The sequence below is a fragment of the Procambarus clarkii genome, chromosome 13 (genome assembly GCF_040958095.1).
Source record: "Procambarus clarkii isolate CNS0578487 chromosome 13, FALCON_Pclarkii_2.0, whole genome shotgun sequence".
In the NCBI taxonomy this organism is placed as follows: domain Eukaryota; kingdom Metazoa; phylum Arthropoda; class Malacostraca; order Decapoda; family Cambaridae; genus Procambarus; species Procambarus clarkii.
The window spans coordinates 31,522,863-31,539,572 of NC_091162.1; the positions used below are offsets into that span (position 1 = coordinate 31,522,863).

The window sequence follows — 16,710 nt, forward strand, 5'->3', positions numbered from 1 at the left end:
GCTCGCCGGGTTCGGGTTCTTGGTGAACTGGAGGAAGTCCCATCTGGTTCCCTCTCAGGTTCGGACTTGGCTGGGTCTCGTGTGGGACTCTCGGACCGCCTCCTTGTCTCTCCCTCCGGAGTCTCTCCTGCGGCTGCGGTCCCGCCTTCGTCTGTTTCTGGAGGGCCCTCGGGTCACCCGGCGGTTGCTCGAGGGGCTGTGCGGGAGCCTGAACTTCGCGATGGTGGTCTACCCGCCGGGTCGGGTTTGGCTTCGACGGCTGTTCTGGTTCCTTCGGGGTTCCCCCTTCCGCCTCTCTCGCGATCGCAGAGTTCGACCCCCGGGGGACTTGCGTCGGTTGCTGCGTCACCGGCTTCCTCTTCGGGTTTTTCGGGGTTCAGTGCCTTGGCGCCTACCCGAGCCCTCGCTCGATGTGTACACGGATGCGTCGTCTCTCGGCTGGGGTTTTGTGACCAGTGCTCACCAGGCCGGCCAGGGGCGTTGGGGTCCGTCCTTCCGTCGAGCTCACAGTACGGTGCGGGAGTTCGCGGCAGTGTGGTTTGCTCTGGGGAGGATTCGGGTGGCCCGCGGATCGACGATTCGGCTCCATTCGGACTGCTCTCCGGTGGTTCATTGCCTGAACCGCGGGGGTTCGATGCGGTCCTTGTCTCTTTGGGGTTGGTCGCTTCGGGTGACTCGTCTGCTGAGTTCTCGGGGTTTGGCTCTCCTGGCGGTTCACGTACGGGGCGTGTCCAACGTCTTGGCCGACGCCCTGTCTCGCTTCGTTCCCCTCTCCACGGAGTGGACGGTCGACGACGAGTCCTTCCGTTGGCTTTGCCAGACGTTCGGGCGCCCCGAGGTGGACCTCTTCGCGTCGGCGTGGTCGCGGCGTCTTCCCGTTTATGCGGCGCCCTTCCCCGATTGCGAGGCCGTCGGGGTCGATGCCTTTCGGCTCGACTGGTCGAGGTGGGGGTTCCTGTACCTCTTTCCCCCAGTTCGGCTGTTGCTCCAGGTCCTGACTCGCTTAGAGACTTACCAGGGGAGAGTTGTCCTTCTGGCCCCTTGGTGGCCGGCCCAGCCTTGGTTTCAGGCGCTGGTTGCTCGGTGTCCGAACCCGAGGGTTTTCCCGCGGCTCCGCCTCTTTCAGCAGATCGGGCCGGTACGTCACGTAGCTGGTTCGATCTTCTCCTCGAGTCTTCGCGTATGGTTTTTTTGACTCGAGTCTATCATCATCTCTATGGTGATCAGGTGGCCTCCTTGTTGGTGTCCCACCTGAGGGCTTCTTCCCGGCGGCAGTATGAAGTTTCCTGGCGGTCCTTCCGTTTCTTTTTGCGTCTTCGTCGTGTTAGCTCCTTGTCTGTTCGGGTGGTCTTGTCCTTCCTCTCGTGGTTGTTTCAGGACCGTCATCTTATGCCTAACACTGTCGCTTCGTATCGTGCGGCGCTGGCGGAGCCGCTTCAGCTTGCTTTCGGTATCGATGTTACGTCTGCGCCGTTTCGCAAGCTGTCTCGTGCATTGTTTCACCTCCGGCCTGCTCATGCGTCGCCTGAGCCGTCCTGGTCTTTGGACAGAGTGCTCGCTTTCCTTTCATCTCCTCGTTTCGTTGTGGCCCCTTCGGTCCAGGATTGTTTTTCCAAGGCACTTTTCTTGTTGGCTTTGGCCTCTGGGGGTCGGGTAGGGGAGCTTCATGCTCTCCTCCGGCGCAGGGGTTTCTGCTCTTTTGGTCGTGGTGATAGTTTTGTTCGTTTGCAGCCGTCTCCTTCTTTTCTGGCGAAGAATGAGACTGCTGCGTTCCGGAGGGGTCCATGGGTGGTTGATGCTTGGTTGGTCAGGCCGGGGGTGCATCTTGTTTTGTGTCCGGTTGCGGCGCTTCGCCGTTATTTGCGCGCCACGGCTTCTGTGTCCGGGGACGCGCTGTGGGTTGATCCGGTTTCCCTTCTTCCCTGTTCGCGGGTTCGGGTCTCTCAGGTCGTCCGCAGGGTTATTAGGTCTAGCCAGCCTGCGGTCTATCCCCGTGCCCATGACGTTCGTAAGTTCGCGGCTCTTGCTGCCGTCTTTGGGAATATGTCTTGGTCTGATATTCGGGCGCGGGGATTTTGGCGGTCGAACAGGGTCCTGGCTGCTCGTTACCTTGTGAATGTCCCTGGCCCTCGTCGGGCCTGTGTTGCTTTGGGTCGGCGGTTGCAGCCAGTTGTCTCGGCTTCGAGTTGAGGGGTGAGCGACGACCGCCTCCCGGGTAAGTCCCTCTTTTTCTGTCTGTGGGTAGTTAGCTCCGGGGAGCCGACGGGGCTCCCCCCAGAAAACCAGCGTTGAATGTAATGAAACGCCATTTTCTGGGTGAGTCCCGGAGGCTCCCCGGCATCCCTCCCTCCCTCCGGTCGGCGGTTTTTCGCGTTTTTGACATCCAGCCTCAAGAACTGAGGTGTGGGTAGCCGGCGCGGGGGGTCTGGGGCTCCCCCTTCCCCCTCCCGGGGAGGGGGGAGCTGCGCAGACAGCGGCGCGGCAGTGTGTGACGTCACACTAATTTGCTTGTTTTCGGTTGGGGAGTTCTATCCACTAGTTCGATATTAGGTAGCAATTTTAACCAGAATAGGGGTTTGTTTTGGGGCGCTTACCTTTCTGGGTGCCTGTTCCGGTCGATGGCAGACATAGAATGCTTCCAACTACACGGGGGCTTCTATAGGCCATTGCTCCCCTTGCCTCTCTGAGGGGGCCCGGTTCTGGCCGTGGTCCCCGGTAGGCCTAAGAACTCCATACACATGACTGATGCCAAAGTCTGACATTAGCATATCAGCCTGGGATAGCTCCGGGGAGCCTCCGGGACTCACCCAGAAAATGGCGTTTCATTACATTCAACGCTGGTTTTTTGGAGGCTCTCTGGAGTTTCTCAATGAGTGCCTCTTCGCTCCTGCCCTTCCTCGGGATACAGGTCTGATGCAGTTACATGCTTAGGTCCCCTCTCCTTTCGCTGCTTTGGTGGCCGATGATTTTCAGACTCGTGGTCATTTGGCCTCTGTCTTGCATTTCTTTGGTCTTCTGGTGGCACCTAGTAGTATGGCACTGAATCAGTATTATAGCTTTAGAGAGCCTCCAGGGCTCACCCAGAAATTAACATTTCATTACATTGGCACTTTCCGTGACACAGTGGTAAAGCACTCGCCTGGTGCTTCACAAGGGCTTTGGCCTGGGTTCGTATCCTGGTCAGGGAGGCTTGACTGGGTGCCAGTCCCTAACTGTTGCTTCTGTTCAACCAGCAGTGAATGTGTACCTGGTTGTTAAGCGATTTGGCGAGTCGTATTCCAGGGAAAATCAGGAAGAACCACAGCACTGGATTGAGGGTGTGCAGAATGCCATATGGCAATCGTAAGTATATCATTGGAGTAAAAACTGGCACACGGTGATTTGGGTACGATATGGATGCTGGAGGCCTCCAGTGATCGTCCGCCATTTTGAAGAAAAATCCCAGCATGCCCCCATGGCCGTTGGGAGCCTCAGTTTCAAGGTGGCAAACAATGTCTGATGCATCATCAATGAGCTTCCGGTCTACGGTCAGCTACGATGTTGAAAAACGACTCTCAGAGGATGACATACTCGACATATTGTTTGAGGAAGACTATATTAGTGACAGTGACTACATACCTGAACAAGACCATACACAGGGGTCTGACAGTAGTGATATGGGCAATGAGGTGGACGATGTGGAGTGTGTGTACAGTACATGCGCCTTGCTCGGCCTTCCATAGTGCCCTAAGTCAACACCACTGGATGTACCATCACCATCTGTGTCACCTGACATGCACTATCACATGTACTATCACCCAGTCTACTGGGTGATAGTACATGTGATGAGTCATTTTCTGGGCTCAGTGACATTAGCTCGGATACAAGCAGTGTTGATGAACCAAGTGCGAGTGACTTTAGTGATATGCCCGAAACGCTTTGCGTAATAGTGGCTTTAGGCATTGTATGTACTAGCTCTACCTATAAGTCAAACAATCCTTGTAAATATTTATTGTATGTATGTACCTTACCTAAATAAAATTGTATTGTTGTATTGTATTGTATATTAGGCAGAGTTTTGCTGTGCCTGGTTCCAAGGGGTTGTCATAGCCAGGGGGTGGTAATGGGGGACGAGGTCCCATGACCTATAAAATGCTCCTATATGGCATGCATCTCCAATAGCCTCTGACAACCAAGTCCAACTCCTGGCCTGCACGGGTGGCTTAGTCTTTAAGTCCGGCGGAACTGCTTTTACCGACAGGAGAAGGGGCGAGGGCGTGCTTCTGGCACCTTAAAACCAGCTGCTCCGGGTAGATGGGACTCGATAGCCTGGGAAGGGAGCCCATCTAGGGGAAGGAAAACCCCTGATTTTTAACCTCCGCTGCCTTGCGGCCATACCTCTTTTTTGGGAAAGGCTTCAGGAGTCAACCTCGAGGAAAAATCCGGAGTTGGAGCCCCTAAGGCAGTTCGTTGTTGACATCGACCTCATTCTGGCAGCTCCTGCGACGTTGCTGGAATCATGTGTATTGGCATTTGCCTTTCTATTGGATAATTTCAGCAACGTGGAGAGGGGGGACCGGCTGCATGGGTAACAGCTTCTCCTCCATATCTACCTACCCAGGCTTTGTGCCCTGTCAGGGTGCAACTCTATAATCTTAGACTGAAGGATGCCTACTTTGCTGTGCCAGCAACACACCGAGGCAAGAGCCAGCATGTCACGCGGCATGAGGACAAAGATGACAGTGGGCCCTCAACATCAGGTGTTTGTAGTAGGCCTACACTACGCAGAACAGCCTCAACTCCTGCCATACCCATATGCAGCTCTAGCACAAGACGACAGAACCGTGCTATTGGGGCCGCATTTGATGATACCGATGTTGATGTGACACCCTTATTTCCCTATACTGGTGATGATATGGCTGAAATTGATTATATATAGGCATAATTCGATCAGCCATTCATGGAGCATCTCGTTGCAGAGATGAACCAATACGCTCTGCAACTCATTGCCTCTGGAATTTTACCTGCCTCGCGAATGACACTGAAAGACACGAGTATTGAGGAAATGTATGTGTTTTTAGCATTGTGCATGATGATAAAGCATTCAGGAAGACATGTGACCCAGGATTATTGGAACAAAAACAGCCTTGTACCAATCTCCCTTGTTCAACAGGTACATGTAACATGATAGGTTCCTGCTCCTTCTTAGGTGCCTGCGCTTTGAGAACAATGCTAATGAAGACAGATAGACAGACTGTGTTAAGTGCGGCACATATTTAGTGATTTGAGAGGAAAGTTCCGTGACTATTTTATACCAGCATAGAATGTTGTAATTGACGAATTACTAGTTCTTTTCAAGTTAACAGGCATTGGAGAAGCAAGCACGACTCAGATGAGGCATCTCATTATCAGCAGTGGTCGTGGCAATACAGTGGGGCCTCGACTTACGATGGTAATCCGTTCCCAGAAACGGATCGTAAGTCGAAATATTGTAAGTCGAAGAGATTTTTCCCATAAGAAATAAAGGGAATTGCATTAATCTGTTCCCCACCTTCCAAAATATTAACTTACAAATACATTTTATACTGAATACAATGTTTTTTTTCTAACTACAATACAGTGCATATGTTTATCTTACCTGTATGGAGGACTCATGATGCGTATGGAAGATGGTGAGGAGGGGGGAGAAGGAAAGGTGTTACTGTTTGGAAGGGGGAGTCCCCTTCCAACGGCCTACTGCCCCGTGATTTGGGTGAGTCGTTTCAGCAAAAGTTTGCAATTCTTCCCATGCTGCACACATTTTCTTTATGAGGAAGGGACATTCTGTACTGTCTCCTCCCCTGAAGAAATTTCCTCAGCTGTCTCTTGTTGCTGCTTCTTGTGAAGTTCTTCGGTGGTCAGTTCTTCGCTGTGTTCCTCCACCAGTTCGCAACACACAACACTCAGAACACTGTGAATGCCACTTCTTTTTCTAAATTTCTCAAACCATCCCCTGCTCGCCTTAAACTCTTTCACATTTGTATTACTCGTTTCAGGGGTTTTCTTTAAAAGGTCTTCATGCAATTTCCTTGCTTTTTCACAAATGATGGCCTCTTAAACTCTATCACCCGCTAACTCCTTGCTGTGTATCCAAATTAATAACTGTCCAACATCCTCAAGTGTTAGTGTTCTATGTTTCGTGATTATTGATACGCCTTTTGCCACTTTAACACTCATAATGTCCTTTTTCTTAGACAGTATGGTGGATATCATTGACTGGGATTTGTTGTACTTCCTAGCTAGTTCAACAACCCGCACACCATCTTCATATTTACAAATGATCTCTTGTTTTTGCTCTATGGTCATCCTTACATGGGTTTTCATATGTTGAACCTTACCACTGACTTTCTTGGGACCCATGGCATGATATATAATAATTACTTTTATGTTCAAAAAGCAAAAAATCATCACAAACACGGAATTTCTTATAGGTGTGATCGTCACTAACCGGGCAACTGTAGTAAACTGAGGCAGGTCGGCCTGGGTGACCGGGAACCACGCGCTCAGTCGACCCAAACGTGTACCAACAAATATTGTTAGTCGATGACACCATCATATGTCGAGTTGCATTTTTCGATTAAATTTACATCGTAACTCAAAATTATCGTAAGTTGGGGCAGTCGTAAGTCGAGCGGCCACTGTAGTTATCCCCTTGAAACCTTGACCATATAGTTAGAATTCCAACTGCCATCACACTTCATCGCTTGGTCCCTAAGGCCTTGATTCCTAAAACGACTGGCGTTCAAGCAGTACATTCCATCAAAACAGCACAGGTTTGGACTAAAGTTCTTCGTGCTATGTGACTGTGAAACTGGTATGGTCATGGACATGATATTGTATTCAGGTACAGACGTTGACATACCAGGTCAAGATCCACACAGGTTCTCAGGCATTGTCGTGAAAACACTCATGGGACCATTGCTGAACAAGGGGCATATTCTCGTCACAGACAACTACTATACTAGCCCCTTGCTGACCAGATTCCTCCATGACCATAACACCACCGTATGTGGCAAGGTCAAGGCCCACAGGAGGGAAATGCTACTGTTAGGCATTGGTATTGCAGTGGGTAAATGTCAGCTAAGAAAGTGTGAAAAAATGTTATCAGTACGCTGGAGGAACAGACACGAGGTGAATATGTTGACAACTATTCATACCGGTGCCATGTTGGACAGTAGCAAAGTCAACTTTGTAACAGGGGTGAAAGTGTATAAACCTGATTGTGTCATTGACTACAATGTAAATATGCATTTAGTAGATAAATGTGACATGATGGTTAGTGCCGTCGAGTGCGTGAGGAAAACTGTGAAATGAACCAAGAAATTGTTTTTCCCACCTTGTTGACGTTGCAGTGCTGAACTGTTTCAACATGTGTCTCGTGAAATCTGGCAAGAGAGCACCGTTATGTACATTCTGTGTTGCTGTAGTGTCGCAGCTGCTGGTGAAATATGGGGTGGAGGGCAGTGTTGCGCCACGTGGGGTGCCAGCAACAATGCCTCACACAGTTCCTGACAGAAAATTGTAAAGAGTACCTTGCTGTACCCAAGCTTGGTTATATGCCAAGCACAGGAACACGTGATAAGGGTAAATGTTCTTGGGATGTTTGCAAGAACACGCAACGTAAGGAACAGAAGCAAAGATCCATCTGCACTTGGTGCGTTGAATGCAAAGTTCCCCTGTGCCACGTTGACTGCTTCAGTGACTATCACACACTCGTGCAGTGCTAAGTGTTCATAGTGTTGTATATAGTCTGTGATAGTGTACAGTGTGTAAATAAGTTGTAAATGTAAATATTTGAATACTGTATGTAATACAGAAAATATGAACAATGTTTGTGGACAGTGATACATGTAACAGAGTTTCTTGAAACAGTACAGATGTTCTACTGTATGAATATTGTAAACCTGCTCAACATACATAAGATAAGCCAGAAAAAACAAAAGCAATGCATTTCTAGTTGTGTGGAAAAAATGAATATTAAAATATTTGTGGGAACTCGTGCTTGTTGAATCTGGTATGCAACTGCCTCTGGGAGGCTACGACACAGGCAACAACCAAATCGTGACATCACATACCATTTTGTGAACATCACTGTGGCCGAAGTAAGTACATCTATGCAATATTTTCAGCATACATGTGATCAGGGGAGGATATTTAACAATTTTGGAATGACAGAAATTTTCTTGCAAAGAATTTATTTTATGTGCACTGGGGATGTGTCATATTTTAATGAAGCGCGGCATGGTGGTTAACCACTGAACTGTGCAACGCGCCTGCAGGCCCTCAACGAGGGGTGCGCAACGCGCCTCCGGGATCTTATATTTTTAGCGTATGATTCAAAAGTCTCGCGGCTACATGGGGTTCACATCAACTTCCTCAGGGCTCTTGTAAACAGACACCATTTTATAAAAAAATCGTGGGCAACATTCCTGAGTGTGAGAGCCTCAGTACTGAGTGAGCAACCAAGGCTGGCGCACGCAGCATGAGTTCACAGCACTGCTGTTCAACTTGTGACCACAGCATCGCCTAATAATGTCAAAATATATATGTAACTGGTATTATTTAACCATGATAATATTACAGAAGAGCCTGATTGTGATAATGACTGGTTACAATGTTCAAATATCAGTGAATCAATGCTGTTCACGATGCTCACAGTGCTAGCCACAGCACCACTGCATTATTTCCTCCATCTAGGAATCATCAAACGACTTTTTATGTTACTTTACAAAATAAACTTGTGGTTAGTTATTCATTTACATTATTTAGTGACCAGGATTGTGATAAAAGCAGGATTGTGGTGATAATTAACGCTGTGTGTAGTATTGTGGTAGGAGGAATTTTGGTGAGGGAGGGAGGGAATCGAGGTAGCATCACTGTGTATGGCAGCCACTCCTGTTTTGCTCACCATACTAGCTTTGTGGTTTGCTATGGTGAACACACATGTACATGGGTATATACAGTATGTGTATATAGAGTAAACAGCAACAGGAGTACGTTGGGAGGAGTCATTTTGATGAGGGAGGTGGCGTCATATTCGTAATGTCGTCTGCTGGCTGCTGTGTGATTTCTCATGCAGTGTATGGTGGCCACTGTGCTGTTTGAACACAATACCAGCTTACTTGCATAGTTATGGTGAATGAAACATGTAGATACGTATACATAACATGTGTAAATAGTGTAATAAAATCAATAACAGTATGGTGTAAGGTGTTGGAGGAGTGAGGGAGAGCTGGTTGGGGTGTGGCAGCTCACGCTCACGGGGTTCTGAGTATGTTAATGGTGAATGTATATGGTGTGTGATAGTGTATAGTGTGTAAATATATTGTAAATATACATAAATGAACATGAAACTTTGGATATATGAGAAATATATGTGGAAACATTTGAGACACATAACAGTGTCTTGGGACAGTACAGATGTTCTACTGCCATAATATTGTGTACGTGTTCATTATACATAGGATTGGCAAGAAAAACAAAACAAATGTATTTGGAATTTACGCAAAAAATGAAAAAAAAAATATTTGTGGCAACTCGCGCATGTTGAAGCTGGCGGTGACTGGCTCCGGAAGTCTACGTCATGGGTAACCACCAAATCGTGATGCCACACGCCATTTTCTGGACCCCATTGCGGCCAAAGTACAGTAAGTAGAATTTTGATTTTCTGGGGGGAGCCCCGTCGGCTCCCTGGAGCTTTACCAGGCTGTTATGCTAATGTCAGACTTTGGCATCAGTTATGTGTATGGAGTTCTAGGGCCTACTGGAGACCACGGCCAGAACCTGGCCCCCTCAAAGAGGCAACGGGAGCAATGGCCTATTGAAACCCCCGTGTGGTTGGAAGCATTCTATGTCTGCCATCGACCTGGTCAAGCATCCAGAAAGGTAAGCATTCCAAAACAAACCCCTATTCTGGTTAAAATTGCTACCAACAGCCGAACTAGTGGATAGAACTCCCCAACAGAAAACAACCAAACTAGTATGACGTCACACATCACCGCGCCGCTGTCTGCGCAGCTCCCCCCTCCCCGGGAGGGGGAAGGGGGAGCCCCAGACCTCTCATACTGGCTATCCACCCATCAGTTCTTCGGCTGATGCTATTGGCACTGGTTGTGTGCTCCGGCTCCAATAGTTGTTTCAGCACTGTACCTAGAGTGTGGTGTCTGTCTTCTAGGTGGTGTGTGAGCCGGGAGTGAGTCTCCAGTACTTGGGCTGCATGCGCCTAGGGTTCCCTTCCCTAGGTGCCCTGTAAGTACTGCCCATGGGGCTTGGGGCCACCTTCCACAAGTTCCTTGGGTTCTGCCCCTGCTAGGCCGTTTACTGCTTGGTTTTCGGCAGCTCTTTGTGTGCTCGGGTGTTCTGTCTCCCTTATTCGCCTTAGGGTAAGGGGCAGTTTTGCACTGGTGGGGCGCAGGGTACTGTGCAGCTTGTTTCCACCAATCATGGCAGCTGGCTCTGTTCCTCTTGGGTACGCTGTCTTCTTCCGGGGTTTTCTTTTTATTTTTGTTTATCTACCTGGTGGGGGGTCTGCCTTTGTTCTTGCTCCTTGTGTCCCTTGGGTTCTGAGTATTATTCTGGAGGTTCTCTTTGCTAGGTCCCCGTGAGTGTACACGTCCCAGGGGTTCAGCTCTTAGAAAGTTGTTTGGTAGCTTTGGGCGCCGGTTAGCAGTACCCTGCCTGGGATTACCTGAGCGCTAGTCCTCTTATAGTAAACGCTCGGGACCCTGTGAAACCCCTGGGGGCACTTGGGTCCGATGGATGTGTCTCTAGAGTTCCCCCTCGCTTCCAGCGAGTTTGAGGGTTGCTCTCACCCCTTGTCTCATGGTGACTCTGTTTTGCCTCCGTCTGCTGCCAGTGGGGTCGGTGACACCTTTGACCCGGAGTCCTGCGAGTTTTGTTGCTCGTTGTGGCTTGGTTACCCTGTAGTGCTGACTAAGCGGGTGTGGGCAGCAGGGTGTTGCGCTGTGAGCCTTGGTGGTGGCAACGCTCTCGTTTGTTTGCTCCCTGGGTGCCCCGGGGCTGCCCCGTTTTGGTTCGTGTTGGGACTTGGGGGTGTTGGTTGCTTCGGTTCCTTCCACGCCCCCATGTCTTTCCCCTGGATCCCCCCTTCCTGCCTACATCCGGTTCCTTACCGTCTGTAGGTTCAGGGCGGGGTTCGATGATTTTAAGACTCGGGCGGTCTCGGGGAATTCCCCTTCTGGGGTAGTGACGGGCATTCGAACCTGTTCCTCCAGCCGTGTTGTAAGAGTCTGCAAGTGGGCTCCCTTCCTTAGTGTTTTCGCAGCTGCCCCGGTTTTCTGGTGCGACCGGGGCTTTGGGGGGACGGCTCGGCCCTGGGGCCTGTCGTGTGGGTTCCCGGGGCTGGGGAGGTGCTGACTTGGGGGGGCCTAGGCCCCGTAGGACCCCGCAGTTTTTTTTTTCTCCCCTCTAGGCGGGGCTTGTGGTTACGCGAAGGGGGGTTTTTCCTCCCCCCCCCTCTCACCGTACGAGTTGTTGGGTGTCGGCCCCTCCCCGGGCTCGGTTCCTTGTTCTTTGAATCGGTTGGTTCCGTCCTGTAGGTGGGTGCTCTTCTCCGTTGCTCCTCCTTTTTTGGGGCGGGGTGTCTTCATCATGTTTCCCCGTTCTTGGGGTTCTACGTGACTTTTGGTCTCGGGTGCGACTGTGCCTTTGTGTGCCTTCGGGACTGGTGTTTGCTTCTGTGTTCTCGAGGGTTCGGGAAGGTTTTCGCTACTTCCCGTATTATTGGAACGTCTGTCAGCTCCTAGTCCGGGTCGCCGTATTGGGCTACTTGTAGCCCAGTTGGGCTACTCGTGGCCCGGTTGGGTTCCCATTGAGCTCCTTGTCTTCGCTACGTTGGCCGGTTATGTTGTCGCTGCTTCCTCTTTTGGCTCCTTTCCCATGTGATGGGTTGTTTTTTCTAATTAGCGGTTCCCTAGGGTTGCGTTCTGTTTGGCTACTTTTCTTGTGCAGTAGTCCTGGTTGGCACCTTCCCGCAGAGCAGGTTGTGTGGTTCGGCCAGCGTATCCTGCGCATGCGCTGTGGGAGTTTGTTTTGGTCTAGGCAGTGTGTTTCAGTGCTGGTGTTTTGCACCCTTTTTCTTGGGTGCTTCACCTCTCGCTCTTCTCCCTTCTCCGGTATGTGCACCTTCGCTCCGGGGGTGTCCTGGATTACAGCTGTGGGGAGGACGCAGAGGTTTTCCCTGTGTTATGGGTGTGGGCCTCCTCCTTCGCCTCTACCCTGCTCTCCTGCGTGTCTGGCTCTGGCTTCTTCACCTGGCGGTGCTCCCAGGATCTTCTTGGCACTTTTGGGTCGTGTCACGTTCGTGCCTCCGTTCGACAGGTGAGTTTCTGCGGTCTGGTGTCTTTCGGCCGGGCACTGGATGCAGAGATGTTTATATACCTGTCTTTATTTAGGTATATTTATGTACGAATGAGATCGTTGGCACACCGGTGACCGTCCCTTTTCAACCCTTCCAGTCCCACTCATAGGCATGTCCAAGCCATGCTAGGGTCATTCAGGGGGCCCACCTCTTTCGTGTTATGAGGTGTGTGGATTGTGGTGCTGGTTATGTACTCACCTGGTAGGGCTCACCTGGTTGTGCTTGCGGGGTTTGAGCTCTGGCTCTTTGGTCCCGCCTATATGGAAGAACATGCAGGATAGTACCAGTGGAGAGCAGTGGTGCTATAGGCACAATCGGGGAACACTGTGTAATCGGGGAAACAACGTCAGAGGTCTGCGGTTGTTAAACGTCCTACCTGCGAGCATATGCCATATTGCTGGTACATCCGTAGACTTCTTCATGAGAACACTAGCCTGTTTTCTAATATAGGTTCCAGCCCATCCTGGCTGTGGTGGGTATGTGAGCCTGCGGGCTTCTCCAAGCAACAGCCTGGTGGACCAACCTCTCACAAGTCAAACCTAGCCTTGGGCCGGGCTTGGGGAATAAATGAACTCCCTGAACCCCATCCAGCAGGTATCGAGCAGGTATCTCCGCCGTCGGTCGCCTGGTGTGCAGGTTCCTGGGCCTGCTGGGTTTCTTTCTGTTGTGTCTCCGTTGGCCCTGTCTGGGGTCGGCCTAGAGTCTGCCTGCACTGTTCTCTGCCTTTGCAGAAGCATGTTGCTACATACATGTTGCATGTGGTGCATGTTGCTGAGGCACGTATGCATTGGAAACGTGTTTCGCGGTGGCGTGTCCTTGTTCCTGTGTCATATGGTGCGCTTATGTGTCTTCGTCTGTTTTCATTGCTCGTACCCCTTGGTTTGGGTACTGTTCTGGTGGCAACCCTTACGCCTTCTTCGGTTTTCCTGGCTTGCCCTGCCTGTTGGTTTTTCAGGGTCTTGCGATGTCTCGCGTCGGACCCGTTGTTTCTGATCTCCTGGCGGGCTTGCTCGCATTGGGGAGCTTTCTGTTCGGTAGACGTTCCATCTCCTTTGTGCCTGCCTGGGCTTTGGTGGTCGCGCCCGAGATCTTCCCGCAGCTCCACCTTTTCCTGGGCTCAGATGAGCCTTGTCGGGGCCGATTATGTTCTGCCTTATGTGTGTCTCACCTCCGGTTGGTGGTCTGGTGGCATCGTTGTTGGTGTCCTACCTGTGTACTTCTTCTTGGCGGCAGTATGGGGTATTTTGGCGGTTCTTCCTTTTCCTCCTGTCCCTTCTTAGGTGGCTGCAGTTGTTAGCGTCGGCTTGGTTTTTCTGGTGGGGGTTGGGGCCGTCGTCTTCCCACATACTTTCGCCTCATTTCGTGCGGCGCTGGCGGAGCCGCTTCAGCTTGCTTTCGGTCTTGGTGTTGCTTCTGCACCATTAGTATTCTGTCTCGTGCGTTGTTTCACCTCCGGCCTATTCGTGCACCGCTTGCACCATCCTGATCTCTGGTCAGCGTGGTCTGTCTTCTCCTCTGTTGGTGGTGCCCCTTCGGTTCCGGTTTGTTTTTCATCGGCTCTTTTTCCTGTTGGCGTTTGCCTCTGGGGGTTGGGTCGCTGGGCTTCTTGCTCTCCTCCGCAGGGGTTTTCTGCTCCTTCGGTTTTGGCATTTTGGTTGTTCGGTGGCAGCGGTCTCCATCTTTTCTGGCACGGGATGGGGCTTCTGCTTTCCGGAGGGGTCTTTGGTTTGTTGGTGGTTGGTTAGTCGGGCCGGGGGTGTGTTGTGTTTTGTGTTCAGTGGCGGCCCTCTGCTGTTATTTGTGTGCCATGTCCGGGGCGCGCTTTGAGTTGATCCAGTTCCGTTCTTCCCTGTTTGTGGGTGATGGTGTCCTGGGTTGTCTGCCGTGTTATTGCGGCTAGCCGACCTGTGTTCTTTCCCCATGCCTGTGACGTTCATGGCTTCGCTGCTCTTGCTGCCATCTGGGTGGCGTGTCCTTGCTGTCATTCGGTCACGGATCTTTTGGTGTTCGTACAGGGGCCTTGCTGCTCGTCTCGTGTTGTTCCCGGGCCCTTTCGGGGCTGTGTCGCCTTGGGTTGGCGTTTGCTTCCAGTCGTCTTGCTCTCCGGTTGTTGAGGAGTGCATGGTGTCCACCTCCCGGTTCCGTCCCTTTGACCTTCCTCTGTGGGTAGTTAGCTCCGGGGAGCCAACGGGGCTCCCCCCAGAAAACCAGGGTTGAATGTAAAGAAATGTAATTTTCTGGGTGAGACTTGGAGGCTCCCTGGCAACCCCCCCCTCCCTCCGGTCGGTGATTTTTCGCTTGTTTTGACATCCAGCCTCAGAACTGATGGGTGGATTGCTGGCATGAGTGGTCTGGGGCTCCCCCTTCCCCCTCCCAGGGAGGAGGGAGCTGCGCAGACAGCGCCGCGGTGACTGTGTGACATCATACTAGTTTGGTTGTTTTCTGTTGGGGAGTTCTATCCCCTAGTTCGGCTTTTGATAGTACTGTCTCCACTCGATCATCCGGACTATATGGGAAGGACCCCCAGCCGGATTATCACATTTTTCGGATAATGGTACTTTTTCACCTACGAGTCCAAAAGTGACCATTTTCAACTATTTTTATACTACAAACAACATAATTTGAATTGCCTTGCCACATACAATTATTAAATATTCAACTAGAAACCTCAACTTACCTTGTTGGTGTTCGTCTTCTTGATTGATGCCACACATCTTGAAGTTAAAAATTCTTAACAATTTACGTAACCTATACTAACACAACACTAAAATTAACACTTAAAATTACTGTACAGTTCATTAAGCTAAGTTAGTTTTGACTGCCAGCTGCTGAAGCCTCACTGGTTGAGGGCATTTGGGTTGCCTGTGAGGCCTCACTTGTTGAAGGTGCTTGCTTGCACCTCACTTGTTGAAGCGCTTGCATGCCCTCACTTGTTGAAGGCGCTTGGCTTGCCTGTGACGCCTCACTTGTTAAAGGCGCTTGCTTGCGCCTCACTTGTTGATAGCGCTTGGCTTGCCTGTGGCGCCTCACTTGTTGAAAGCGCTTGGTTTGCCTATAATGCCTCACTTGTTGAAGGAGCTTGGCTTGCCTGTGGCGCCTCACTTGTTGAAGGCGCTTGGCTGCCTGTGACGCCTCACTGTTTGAACAACACGTAACTTGTCTTTAATTGCTAGGACAATCTTCTTCCTCTTAACACTTCCAGAACGATTGATGCTGCTACCAGACATAGTCTTGGCCAAAAATGTTCAAAGTTACTATGAAAATAAAAAAGTTATTTAAAAAAATATTTCACTAATGGCGCAGCACTGTGTATAACACGAGGGACGGACGCACATGGGTTGACCAGTGTTGGACAGGTCCACTTGGGGCAGCCATAGCGTTACGTAGGCCGCCAGGAGGAAAAAAATTCACAATATTTTTTAAGGAAACTTCAGCCTGTGCACAATGCTTTTAGGAAACTTATTTATTTGTTATTACATAATTACTAGTAGTTATTTTATTTGTTTTTGGCTATGATTAATTGTTCTAAAATTAATGGTAATTCCTGTACCCAGGTAGTCCCTCCTGACGCACCCCTCCCACCCTCCCAACACCACCCACCCACCCCACCCCCACCTACACCATGCGCCTCGAGTCTCGGGCAGACGGGATTAATACCATATGGCCTGCCTCATGTTTTCATATACGGACAAAGGCACGATTATCTGGGGGACTGACCGGATAGTGTAATTTCTGCAGAAAACCTGCTTTAATCCGGTCCCTGTGGCTATTTTGGCCGGATATTGTGATAACTTTATCCGTTCACGATTTTGGCCGTATAAGGGCGTTTTTCGGATGTTCGAATCCCGGATAATCGCGGGGTTACAGTAATTTTAACCAGAATAGGGGGTTTGTTTTGGAATGCTTACCTTTCTGGATGCTTGACCAGGTCAACGGCAGACATAGAATGCTTCTAATCTCAAGGGGGTTTCTATAGGCCATTGCTTCCCTTGCCTCTCTGAGGGGGCCAGGTTCTGACCGTGGTCCCCGGTAGGCCCAAGAACTCCATACACATGACTGATGCCAAAGTCTGACATTAGCATATCAGCCTGGTAAAGCTCCGGGGAGCCTCCGGGTCTCACCCAGAAAATGGCGTTTCATTACATTCAACGCTGGTTTTTTTTCTGTGTGAATTATTTGCAAAGTTGTTTGGTGATTTTAAGGCTTTAGTCTCTGTTAACTCTCCAGGTGTTTTTAAAGCTTTGATGACATTCTAGATGCTTTCCTGGTGTAGTGGTGAATTATCACTCACTCTCTGTGCCTCACTGAGTAGT

General features: G+C 50.3%; 1 protein-coding gene across 1 annotated transcript in view; it reads left to right on the plus strand.

Annotated features, from left to right (window-relative positions):
- Nucleotides 1–16,710, plus strand: part of LOC123757283 (uncharacterized) — a 255,142-nt gene that overhangs the window by 36,328 nt on the left and 202,104 nt on the right.